The following is a 12,849-nucleotide window of genomic DNA, read 5'->3' as shown; positions in this document are numbered from 1 at the left end:
AGGGTCTACGCCCAAAACGTCAGCCTTCCTGCTCCTCTGATGCTGCTCGGCCTGCTGTGTTCATCCAGCTCTACACCTTGTTATCTCTTGATCACAATTCATATTTCTTTGGCAATCATCCAACATGATCCATGAAACTGTTAAAAATGATACCGATCCTCTTAACAAAAAGGGCAATTCAGTGATTGTCAAGCTTTGACCTGCAGAAATCCACCCTTTTTTTCTGCCCTTAAATAATACAGGCTCCATTATTAAAGTGATTCCCAAGGGACAGGTTAGTTGCTATGAGTGAAGATGTGACACTATCCCAAAAAAAAAGTGAGTGAGGATCAGCACAGACCCTGCTGCTGTTTACCCATCCAGTCACTTTGCCACAGAATCCTGCAAGTGTTATTTTTATTTAGGAATAGGATGTGGGCGTTCCTGACTGGACTAGCATTTATTGCCTGTGAGAAAGTGGTGAAGAGCTGTACGTAGACCCACATTGTTATGGAGGGAGTTCCAGGGTTTTGACCCAGTGACACAATGCAAGAACTCTGTTATCCACACGTTGGCATCTTATAAGAATTGGGGAGAACTTCTACATAAAACAAGTACAAACTACAACAGAAGAAAATGTTGGTTGCGAAAGATCAAATTAAGTGCCCACCTGAGAATCTAAAGCTTTGTCCCAAGTTCCTTGCAGCTGAACATGGAAAAAGCAATGAACACCGGAAATAGTCTGGTATCACCAGAAATGTAAACCTTTAATTGAATGAGTCAAGTCACCTGGAAATCCAACATGAAGAACCCACATTCCTATCATCTCTCAAGCTGTTGTCAAGTGTGCAAATTAAAATTAAATGCTGCATGTTTGAACATTGGCACTGATCATTTAGACTCAAGTCTGTTCCTATTCCATAAGGTCATGGCTGATCTCTTACTAACCCCAGTTGTCCAACTTTGCCCCACATCAGATCTAAAATGAGCAATTAAACTGGCATTATTTTTTTCATTTGTGGGAGTGTTTTTCACATTTCTAGGTGTGTTTGGATGGAGAAGTGTTTCCTAACTTCACTCCTGAAAGACTTGCTTTTAATTGCATGTGCTCTTCCGGGCTGATTTCCCAAGCAATGGAAGTAATTTCTATTAAGCTTGAGAACTTTTAGCTATAAGAATCTTGTCCTGGATTAGAGAAACAGCAGAACTCAGTTAAGTGACGAGAGGAAGGTAACGCATGCCAGTTTGAATGCAAACCCAAGAATTTTTTCCAACACTGCATGGTCTTGGTGTAAGCAGAGCAAAAGCATTGCCTGTGCACACCCTCTCACTCAAAATCCTGTGAAAATCACAAAGATAAAAGTCAAACAGCTCATACTTAATCTTTGCAGAATAAGAAGTGTCAAAGACATCAGCGGTTTGCTCCAGGAAAGATGTTGGATTACTCAAGCTGTTGTAACAGTGTCTCTGGGTCAATATTATAAGAAACAGGTCTCCAAAAATTAATGACATTGTCGTTAATCACCCCATTCTTGTACAGCTTTGGGATACTCAATTTGCAGGTATGTGTGAAAGCTTGCATCATTCTCAGCAGAGTGGTGACAATACTAAAACTCTCAGCTCAGTTACTTTGAACAGTCAAGATTGAACAAACTTCAAGTTTAAATTTAATGCACGTCACTCCATGGGAACCATTGGATGCAGAGCAAACCCCAAAAGGAAATGGACTGAAAAAGTTGCTCTTATTCAGCCAAACAAGGGACCCAACTTCTCCATCCTGTATCCTGTATCAACTAACAAAATAAAAACAGAAAACTGTTGGAAATACTTGGATCAGCTAGCATCTGTAGAAAGAGAAAAGGCTCATGTTTCAGATAACTGATCTTTCCACCTATTCCATATCCAATTCTTTCAGAAGGTTCAGAGTCAGAGTCATTGAGATATACAGCCCAGAAACTGACCCTTCGATCCAATTCATCCATGCTGACCAGATATCCTAAATAAGTCTACCCGTCCTATTCATATACCCATTCAGATGCCTTTTAAAATGTTGTAATTGTACCAGCCTTATCCACTTCCTCTGGTAACTCATTCCATAAACATACCACCCTGTGTGAAAACGTTGCTCCTCAGGTCCCTTTTAAAACTTTCCCCTCTCACCTTAAATCTATGCTGTCTAGTTTTGGACACCCCCATCCCTGGGAAAAGATCTTGTGTATTTACCCTATCCATTCCCCTCATGATTTTATAAACCTCTATAAAGGTCACTCCTCAGCCTCAACGCTCCAGGGAATATAGCCCCAGCCTATTCAGCCTCTCCCTGTAGCTCAAACACCCCAACCCTGGCAATGTCCTTGTAAATCTTTTCTGAATCCTTTCAAGTTTCACAACATCCTTCCTATAACAGGGTGACCAGAATTGCACACAGTATTCCAGAAGTGGCCTAACCAATGTCCTGTACAGCTCCAACACGACCTCCCAACTCCTATACTCAATGCACTGACCAATAAAGGCAAGCATACCAAATGCTTTCTTCACTATCCTAGCTACCTGTGATTCCACTTTCAAGGAACTATGAACGTGAGCTCCAAGGTCTCTTTGTTAATTGTTTCCTTATGGAATGTACCATTGCTTACGGGGCTGCAGATTTTTTCAGCCTTCTACAGAATCTGCTCTATCCCAGATGTCAGTTTCCACATGTGCCTCTCCATGTGATTGACTCCAAAAAGAAAGAGGAACAAATCCACATCCTATTTGAAGAGGTGGACGTGATGAACTTTCAATAGAGGAGTTATTCCCTGGTCATTCATAGTGACATATATGCAACATTGTAGGGCATGGAGATGAAAGCATAAAATTACAGAGATGCAAATGGACTACATGAATGATGTCCATTTGCCACAGTATTACCCAATGTGGGCAAATTAAAGGCCTGTTGAGGTTGGGTCATTAAGTATATTCACAAGACATAATTTTTAATCAGCAAGGGAATCAAGGGTTATGGGGAAAGGCAGCAAAACTGAGTTTACCATCATCCAATCAGCAATGATCTCATTGAATGGCAGAGTAGACATGATGGGCTGAATGGTCTATTTGTGTTCCTAAATGTGAGAGCCAGCACCTTTAGGAGAGGAGGGGTCCGCAGGTGAAAAACATGGAGTGCACTATCACCATCAGGAAAACATCGCAGCAGTAATGAATTTAATCAAGCAATACACTGAGCCTGTCATAGCCCCCTACAGAGACAGGCCTGCCCAGTTCAGATTGAACACACTGTTCCTGGCATGATGTTATTTGCAGATGTGGGCCTTACATGAGGAAGCATTGCAAACAGTCACCATGGAAGCAGACAGTTAACAGGCTGGTGTAGAACTCCGAAGCTTGGATGAATATTTTGGCAATGCTTTGTTGATATTTAGAAACAAACTGGAGATAATATCAGAGGCCAGATGGAGTGTTGATGGATAATCACTGTCCTGATACTGGAGGGTTCCTGCTGCCAAGGCAAATTTATTGCACAACAATGAGGATGGGGTGGGGTGGAGAAATAGGTTGGGGTGGCACTGCCTTTCTGCAATTTGTGCACAAATGCCAGAAACAAAAGAGCTACAGAGTTTAACACACATTGTTGGCCTTCATTTACTTTCATGGGCAGGCCATAATTTATACCAACAGTGGACAGACAATGAGGGGCTGTGAATGAAAATAAATAGCACAATCTGAAAGGCAGCAAAATCTCTAAAAACACAAGCAAGGCCTTAGAGCTTCTCTAGGATCCTTTTAAAAGTCATACATGACTCACTCAGAACAAAACCCCATTTCCCATAAATGACAGGAATATCACAAGGCCAATTAGCTCTTTGAGCCTATTCCCCAATTCAGTTAGATCATTACTGATCCATATCTGAACTCCTTCTACCTACCTTGGTTTCATAACCATCAATATTCTTCCTCAACAAAAGTATTAATCCTGGTGTCAACATTTTCAGTTGATTTAAAACTGTGGTTAACCAAGTTAAGGATAATATCAAATGGAAAGAAAAATCATACAATGTGGCCAAAATTTGTGACACACCAGAGGATTGGAAAGTTTAAAAAGCCAACCAAGGATGACCTTAAAAAAAAGGAGAAAATAAACTATGGGGCAAGTGTGAAAGTAATGGAAAATGTACAGTAAAAGCTTCTTTAAATACACAAAAAGGAAGAGAGAGGCTAAAATGAACATAAGACCCTTAATAGCACAAGGCTAGGAGATGATAACGGGGAACCAGAAACGTCAGAATTGACTAAATACTTTGCATAAGTCTTCATTGCAGAGGGAACTATTAGGGAAAACTAAAAGTACAAAATCAATTAAGGGGTAGGGCTGGGGAATAAATAGAATAACTATCACTAGAGAAAAAAAATTAGGAAAAACTAACATGGCAAAAAACTGATAATTCTATGGACCTGATGGGTTGCATTCTTGGATATTAAGTGAAGTTTTTACAGAATAGATTGACTGGCAGTATCCTTCCGAGAATTCTTACCATCAGCAATCTCTGTTTGCTTATGCTTTTTTTCTCTGTCCTGATCACCATCTCCATGTCCATGTCCTCAATTCACTACCACCCCAACCCTGTCATCAGCATAAATACCACCTTTTCCCAGCTATTTTCAGTTAGAGTTATAGAGTCACAGATGTACAGCATAGAAACAGACCCTTCAGTCCAACAGGTCCATTCCGACCAGATATCCTAAATTTAACAGCATTTGTCCTATATCCCTGTTAACTCTCCCTTTTCATGTACGCATCCAGATGCTTTTTAAAATGTAATTGTACCATCTTCCACCACTTCCTCTGACAGCTCATTCCATACACGCACCACCCTCCGTCCGAAAGAGTTGTCTCTTAGGTCCCTTTTAAATCTTCCCCCTCACTCTAAATCTGTGTCCTCTAGTTTTAGATTTCCCCTCCCTGGGGGAAAGACCTTGGCTATTCACCCTATCCAGGCCTGTCATGATTTTATAAACCTCCATAAGATCATCCTGCAGCTATTGATGCTCCAGGGAAAATAGCCCCAGCCTATTCAGCTTCTCCCTATAGCTCAAACCCTCCAACCTCTGAAGGAGGGTCCCTGGACTCCAAACATTAACTCTGTTTTTCTCTTGACAGATGTTGCCTGACATGCTTCAGCACTTTATCATATTTAAGAATAAGAGGTCATCCATTTAGATGAGGAATTGCTTCTAATATTTCTGGAGGGTAGAGAGTCTGTGGAATTCTTAACTGCAGAGGGCTGTAAAATCTGGGTCATTACGTATATTGAAGGCTGAGACATGAAGATTTTTTAGTGGCAAGGAAATCAAGGCTTGTGGGAAAAGGCAGTGGTATTGAGAATTATTAGATTAGCCATGATCTCCTCAAATGGCAGAGAACAGTTAACGGGCAGTTCATCTCCCAGCCTCACAGCTTTATCTCTGGGGAGGGGACAGGGAAGCAATGTCGAGAAATACTTTGTGATGTCACCCCTGCACAATCCATTTTCCTGTGTGCTGGAATCTCTCTTCAAGAGGAAAGTTTCTATTGAAACCTTTAATCATCTCAAATAGACTACTCTGAAGTTGGCTTTGACCTCAGCCACAAGACAAAAATAATTTTATCAGGAATATTTTAAAAGCTACAAAAGGTAAATTTCACCTCTCCATGATTTCTCAGAGTGAAATTTTTGTAGATAGCTGTGTGACAATATTTGACTGTAGTTGCTAAATGATCTGATTCAGTCCGTGCACTGAGATATAGCTCAGATAAAAAGGTCCATTGAACGGTGTTTATCTGGGCAGTGCAATTTACCTTGTCCTGTATGTTACCTGTCTCCCTCTCAGATCAGTCATTTTTGTTTGCAATGCTACAAAGTCTCGTCATCTGCTTATAAACCCAATAAGAGACAAGGGAGGCTGTAAGAGTTTGAAAACAGTCTACATTAGATTCAGCAGAAGTAAAATCATTTGGGCAAAACGCCAATCAATAATCACAACATGCTAAACCTGGGATTGTTAAACATGGGTCCAATTCCCAAAGGCTGACCAGTATTGGACCCACAGCTTTGAAACCAGAAGCTCACAAAGATTTGGACTTCATTCCTAAAGTCCAGCAGCTGCTCAAAGGATGTAGAACATAACAGAATATAAAGCAATAGGAAGAGGTCATCCAGCTCAAGACTTCTGCTTTTCACTTAAATCATGACTGATTGGTGCAAGAAACCCACTGAGCTCTACCATCCTGAATACCCTTATCCAAAAATCAGAACAGGAAGATTGTTCTTTTATTGGACCTAAACAACAGGAGGGAGGACTGAATACATCAGTGTCAGAGTGTGCCTGACAGCAGGGAGGATTGAATAATGGGTGTAAACGTCAGAATGCATTATAAAAACCCAAAGACAGTGATAAGGATGTTTGGTAAACATAATGAGATCATGGGAAGAACTGTCCGTGGAGCTGATCATCATTGACCATGCAGTCACAGGATTGGATGGGTGTGTGTCAGAAGGGAGGTGGCAAACACTGATGTCAACGTTGCATGTAACCATTGTAACAATGAATGTATAAATATCCTGTACTAGACTGGGAGAGTCAATGTCTTGCAGTTGTCTCCAGAGACCTTTCCCAAGTTGCATTGGTAAAGAGCTCTGAATAAAGACCAATTTGTGCTGAACACAGGACCCAAGATCCTCTTTAAAATCCAACAACTGGCGCTACAAACAGGATACTGCACTGGTCCATGATCAGCAATGTGGGTACGGTGCCCATTTGTGAGCTCTATAGTTGGATAAAGAAAATAGAAAGCTGTGGGAATTGGTGAAAAGAAACAGCTGCAAAATAAAAATGGATTACCAACAGGAAAGTACAGTACCCAATGAGGAAAAGGCTGTTGATGGACCCAACATTGTGACTGGAGAAATTAGAAACTGATGGTGGCTGTGTAGCTGTCAAGATACGAGAGCGCTGAAAATATTGCAGTCTCTGATATTACCCAAAGTCTTTCAGAGTGAAAGAACTTTCAAAGAACAATGTCAGGGCCATAATGACATTAGCCTCAAAGGGGTGCTTCCAATAGGCAGGCAGACACAAAAATAACAGTTTTTGTCTGCTATATTTGCTGTCTACAGTGTGATGTCATCACCAAACATCTTGCCATGCACTCACCTTTCAGAACCTGATGGGGTCATTCTTTCCACAACAGTCCATCTTCAGTCACTCCAACATCCCCCTCCTTCATTTTCCAGCCTTTCCATGCAATATTTGTCCTTTCACCATCCAAAGCCCCAAACACTTCTTCCAAGTGAAGGACAGCAATTTAGTGCACTGTATTCGTTGTTCATTATAGTATCCTTTATTTTGGGAAGACCAGATGTAGATGGGGTTACTGCTTTGCAGCACACCTCATTCTTGTTGCTCATCATTTTGACCCTTCACTCTTTCCCAAACAGCCAAAAGGCCACAGAGAGAGGAGCCAATTTTCTAATGAAGTTCCACACATGGTCAATGAACAACAGCTCATCTTTCAACTCTGCACTTTGGACTCAGCATTGAGTCCAATAATTTTCGATCATAACCTTTGCCTCCATTCGGTGTGGGATCTCATTTTACCCCTTGGTTATTTGATCGGTTTCCCTCTTTGAGACCTTGTCACATGTAGATGGAATCACATTTCATGTGGAAACAACCTTTGCTTTTTCACTGTCCCCATCGCCAGCTGCTGTATCATGAAATCCTTTGTTACTTCATCTCTCCTGCCCTCCACACCATCACAAACGTGGCCTTTTTGGTTTATCCTGCTTTTTCCCCGCCTCGTCATTAGAGGGATAAAAGAATTTACATCATTTAATCTGCTCTCTAAAACTGTTGCAACAATCTTATCAAAACATCATTGATGAAATGAAAAAGATTGGCTATTGATTAAAGAAATCCCTGCTAGACTGGCTTAATGTCTATCAGAATCTGCTCTTTGGCTATAAATTTGCTCTGAGCTTTGAAACAGGCACCAATTGTTTGATCAATAGACACTGTAGACCACATGTCTGATAATGTTGAGTGAACAATAATAGCCTCATTAAACTATGAATCAAGCAGTACTAAATGGGTGCACAGCACATCATGGGAAATTAATGTATAAGAGGGAAATACAAGCTGTTGCTTCACTAAGCACAGACTGTAGGTGTCATCAACTCTGATTAAAGCAGTAAATAATACAAAAACATTTCAAAAGATTTACTGCTTAAACTTACTGCACCAAAATAACTTTATACGGAAAGCCCCAATGATGAATGAACCTGTGCCCATTTGTGCTGCTGTAACAATAAAGGAATGTACATAAAAATGACAGTAGTTTAGAGAACAATCTAGGATTCCACATTACTGATAGTAATTTCTTTTCAAAACAGGCTTCACAACATAGTGGGCATATTACTAGTCAGGTAACCCAGAAGAGTGAATTTATAATAAGTTCAAAATCTCACTACAACATAGCAGAATTTAATTTCAGTTCACCAAATGATGAATTTTTAATGGTATGAGACTAGCACTCCCAAAAGCTGATTTGTGTGGAAGTGCCTGTGTTGGACTGGAGTGGACAAAGTCAGAAATTACATGACACCAGATTATAGCTCAACAGGTTTATTTGAAATCACAAGCTTTCGCAGCACTGCTCCTTTGTCAGGTGAAAGATTGGATTAACGTAGACTGTTCACAAGGACATCTGATAGATTGGAGGCTTTCAAAAATGAGAATGATAATTCAGAATCATTATGTTCCTGTTAGACTGAAAAGGTACAGCTGGTAGAATTACAGAACAATGAATGTATAAAGATATTGAGGTTCTAATCAAGAATTAAAATGAATCATGTTATATATAGACAATTGGGTTCAAATGAATTTCTTGAACAGTGTAAAGAGTGTAGAGGCATTCTTAAGAGGGAGATAGAAACATAGAAAATAGGTGCAGGAGTAGGCCATTCAGCCCTTCAAGCCTGCACCACCATTCAATACAATCATAGCTGATCATGCAATCTCAGTATCCCATTCCCACCCTCTCCCCACATCCCTTGATCCCTTTAGCCACAAGGGTCACGTCCAGCTCCCTGTTGAATATATCGAATGAACTGGCCCCAACAGCTTCCTGTGGTCAAAAATTCTAGATGTTCACAACACAGTGAAGAAATTCATCCTCATCTCAGTACTGAGCAGTTTACCCCTTATTCTTAGACTGGGACCCCTACTAGTGGATTTCCCCAACATTAAGAACATTCTTTCTGCTTCTAGCCTGTCTGGTCCCATCAGGATCCCCCTCATTCTTCTAAATTCCAGCGAAATCGAGCCCAGTCGATCCAGTCTTTCCGCATATGTCAGCCATCCCGGGAATCAGCCTGATGAACCTTCGCTGAACTCCCTCAATAATAAGAATGCCCTTCCTCAGACGAGGAGACCTAAACTGCACACATTACTCAAGGAGTGACCTCACCAAGGCCCTGCATAACTGCAGCAAGACACCCTTACTCCAATACTCAAATCCTCTCGCTATGAAGGCCAGCATGCCATTAGCTTTCCTCACTGCCTGCTGCACCTACATACCAACCTTCAGTGACTGTTCCACCATGACACCCAGCTCTCATTGCACCTCACCTTTTCCTAAACTGCCACCAGATAATAATATGCCTTCCTGTTTTTGTGAGCAAAGTGGATAACCTCACATTTATCCACCTTATATTGCATTTACCAAATAATTGCCCACTCAACCAGTCTATCCAAGGTCACCCTTCAGCCTCATAGCATTCTCCTCCTCACAGCACACTTAGTGTCATCTACAAATTTAGAGATATTGCATTCAATTCTTTCATCCAAATTGTTAATGTATATTGTGAACAGCTGGGGTCTCAGCATCAAACTCTGCAGTCACCCACTTATCACCACCTGCCACTCTGAAAGGACCAATTTATTCTAACACTCTGCTGTCTGCCAGCCAGAGATCAGGAAGACAAACAAAGGTTAAGGATAATCGAAAGAGATTCTACAAGTGCATTAAGAGAGCAACTGGAGAGAGGGTAGGGCCCCTTAAAGATCAAAGAGATTGTCTTTGTTTTGGACCTCAAGAGATGGAAGAAAGAAAGAGGCTACAGACCTCAGGGAAATAACTATTGGTATTGTGAAAAGAGCTCACATTACAGAAGAGGAAGTGTGGAGGTCTTAGAAAATATGAAGGTGGATAAATCTATGGGACCTGACCTAGTGTTCCACTCAGTTGTGGCTTATTCGTCAAAAGCTTCCACAAAAAAAAACTGGAAGAACCACCTAATCTGACCTATGTATTGATTTGGAAACAGCAAAAGCACATGCTGCTCTGTTGACCCTGCAAAGTCCTCCTAATATTCTTTTCTCAGTTTAGAGTATGTGGACATCACATGTAAACCAGACTAAGAAAGAATGGACATTAATGAACTAGATAGGTCTTTGCAACAATCAATAGCTACCATTGGGTTACCATTTTTTCAGATTTTTACCAAATCTGCCATTATGAGATTTGAACCCAAGTCCTCAGATCATTAACATATTTCCAAATATACTAGACCAGTGACATTAGCACTATGCCACTGCCTTCCCATAGATACTCCCACCAAAACGGGGACAGCTGTACCAATTAAAAGGTATGGTTCTGTGGGATGTTAACTAACATCCCAGACACCTCTTCCTCATTCCTGTCTTACAGCACGGCAGATCCACCAGAGGTAGTGGCATTGTGGTATACATTTGGGAGTCCTCAATATTGATTGGACCCCAGTAAATGTCATGTCATCTGGTCAAACATGAGCAAGGAAATCTCCTGCTGATTTCCACTTTCCTGTCCACCTCAGCCAATGATTCACCAAGCCCCCAAGTTGAGCATCTAATGGAAGAAGAACCCAAGATGGCAAAGGAAAGAATGTATTCAAAGTGGGGGAGTTAAATGTCATCACCGAGAGGGGCTGAGCACAGCCATCTGGCTAAGCTGGTATGACTCAATGTCTCGGGTGAAAAACACTAACATTTTACACTAATCTCCTTCATTTTGTCGAAGTGACAACTCAGGTTGACTGGAGATTTGTTGTGATATCTAGATTAAACAAAAGACATAGTTCTACTAGAAAGGTTAATTGATATGCTCAAAGCTGTTACTAATTACTGGTTATAAAATCACCAAGTTATAAATGAGTTCTGAAGGAGGATCACTGGACCCGAAATGTTAAATCCGATTTCTCTCCACAGGTGCTGCCAGATCTGCTGAGTTTTTCCAGCAATTTGTTTTTGTTCTTGTTACTGGTTATAAATTGATGGTTATGTGGGAGTTTAGAGAAAATGCATAAATTCAAATGAGTTAAAGAGTAACTTTGGAACTACTGTCAGGATGCCCTTTTGAGAATGTGATCAACATAGAACGGTCTCAGCAGAGTGCTGCAGCTACAACCCAAGGATACAGCATTTATGAAAAGGGAGGCTGGTAACAATGATTACTGTTGGATGAAATGCAAGGTTTTATGAAAGATCATTTTCTTAGAACTGCTGGCTTTAATTATTCACCCCAGTTTAACCGGGTTTGCTTTTGAAATTTTAGCACCTCTGAAGTATTGCACTTGTCGGAGAACAGCAACAATTCACATATACACGATTAACACATCTGTGGAAAGGGGAATGGTGGTGGGTTCACATACATGTGACATGCTTCAAATTGACACCTCAAGAACATATGTAAATAATAAACGGGGAGGCGATGGCCTAGTGGAATTATCGCTGGGCTGTTAATCCAGAGATCCAGATAATGCTCTGGGGACCGGGGTTCTAATCCCACCATGGCAGATGATGGAATTTGGATTCAAAAAATATCTGGAATTAAGAATCTAATAATGACCATGAATCCACTGTCAATTATCGGAAAAAACCCATCTTGTTCACAAATGTCCTTTAGGGAAAGAATCTGCCACCCTTACCTGGTCTGGCCTACACATCCAGACCCACGTCAATGTGGTTGACTCTGAACGGCCCTCTGGGCAATTAGGGATGGGCAATAAATGCTGCCTAGCCAGCGACGCCCTCATCCCATGAATGAATAAAGAAAAAATAACTTGGCACAAGTAAGAAATTGAATGAATGCTTTAATGTCACATGTATTTTAGTGAAAAATACAGTGAAAAGCTTCCACTGTCACCACCACCCAGGACCATTTTGCATAGTTTAAGAATGATCTTAAAAAGATATAGCTTAAAGAGAGACCATAACCTTTCTGCCACTGCTTCGATGCTGCCTGTGCCAGACCAACTAATGTCACAGTTGCCACTCCTTAGGTGCCATCTTTCACACTGTCCCTAACTGACCTTTGCCAATGCAGCAGCTGATGCCAAGTCCTGTGCTTGCCCCTCCACCAGTGACCTCCTTGATACTGGCTGCCAGGGCCCTGCTCTAGGCCCACCATCCAACAGTGTTCCACTCCTGGTCCACCAGTCATCTCTCTGATATTGTCTGCCACGGTCACGCTCTGGGCCCCATCAGCCAGCGCCATGCTCCAGATCCCAAAGCTGCCTACCTCATCAATACCCCCATCGCTGCCATTACTGAGCTCTGCCTCAAGTAAAAGCAAAAACTAAAAAAAAAGAGAAAAGACCAAAAAAAAAGTAGATGAGCCCTGGGTTCAGGAGTCTGGATGCTGCCATCTGGTTCTTGTTCAAGTGCACCACACATGAAATATGTTTTGGTTAGTTTATTGGAACTGTCAGGAAAGTTAAACTTCAATATTTGTTTGATTCTCCATATGCAAAAACTTTACAGAACTGAACTGTTTTAGTGGCTATGTATGCATATAAA

Source organism: Rhincodon typus, chromosome 33 (assembly GCF_021869965.1).
Source record: "Rhincodon typus isolate 14 chromosome 33, sRhiTyp1.1, whole genome shotgun sequence".
In the NCBI taxonomy this organism is placed as follows: domain Eukaryota; kingdom Metazoa; phylum Chordata; class Chondrichthyes; order Orectolobiformes; family Rhincodontidae; genus Rhincodon; species Rhincodon typus.
Note: the sequence above shows the minus strand (reverse complement) of the source record.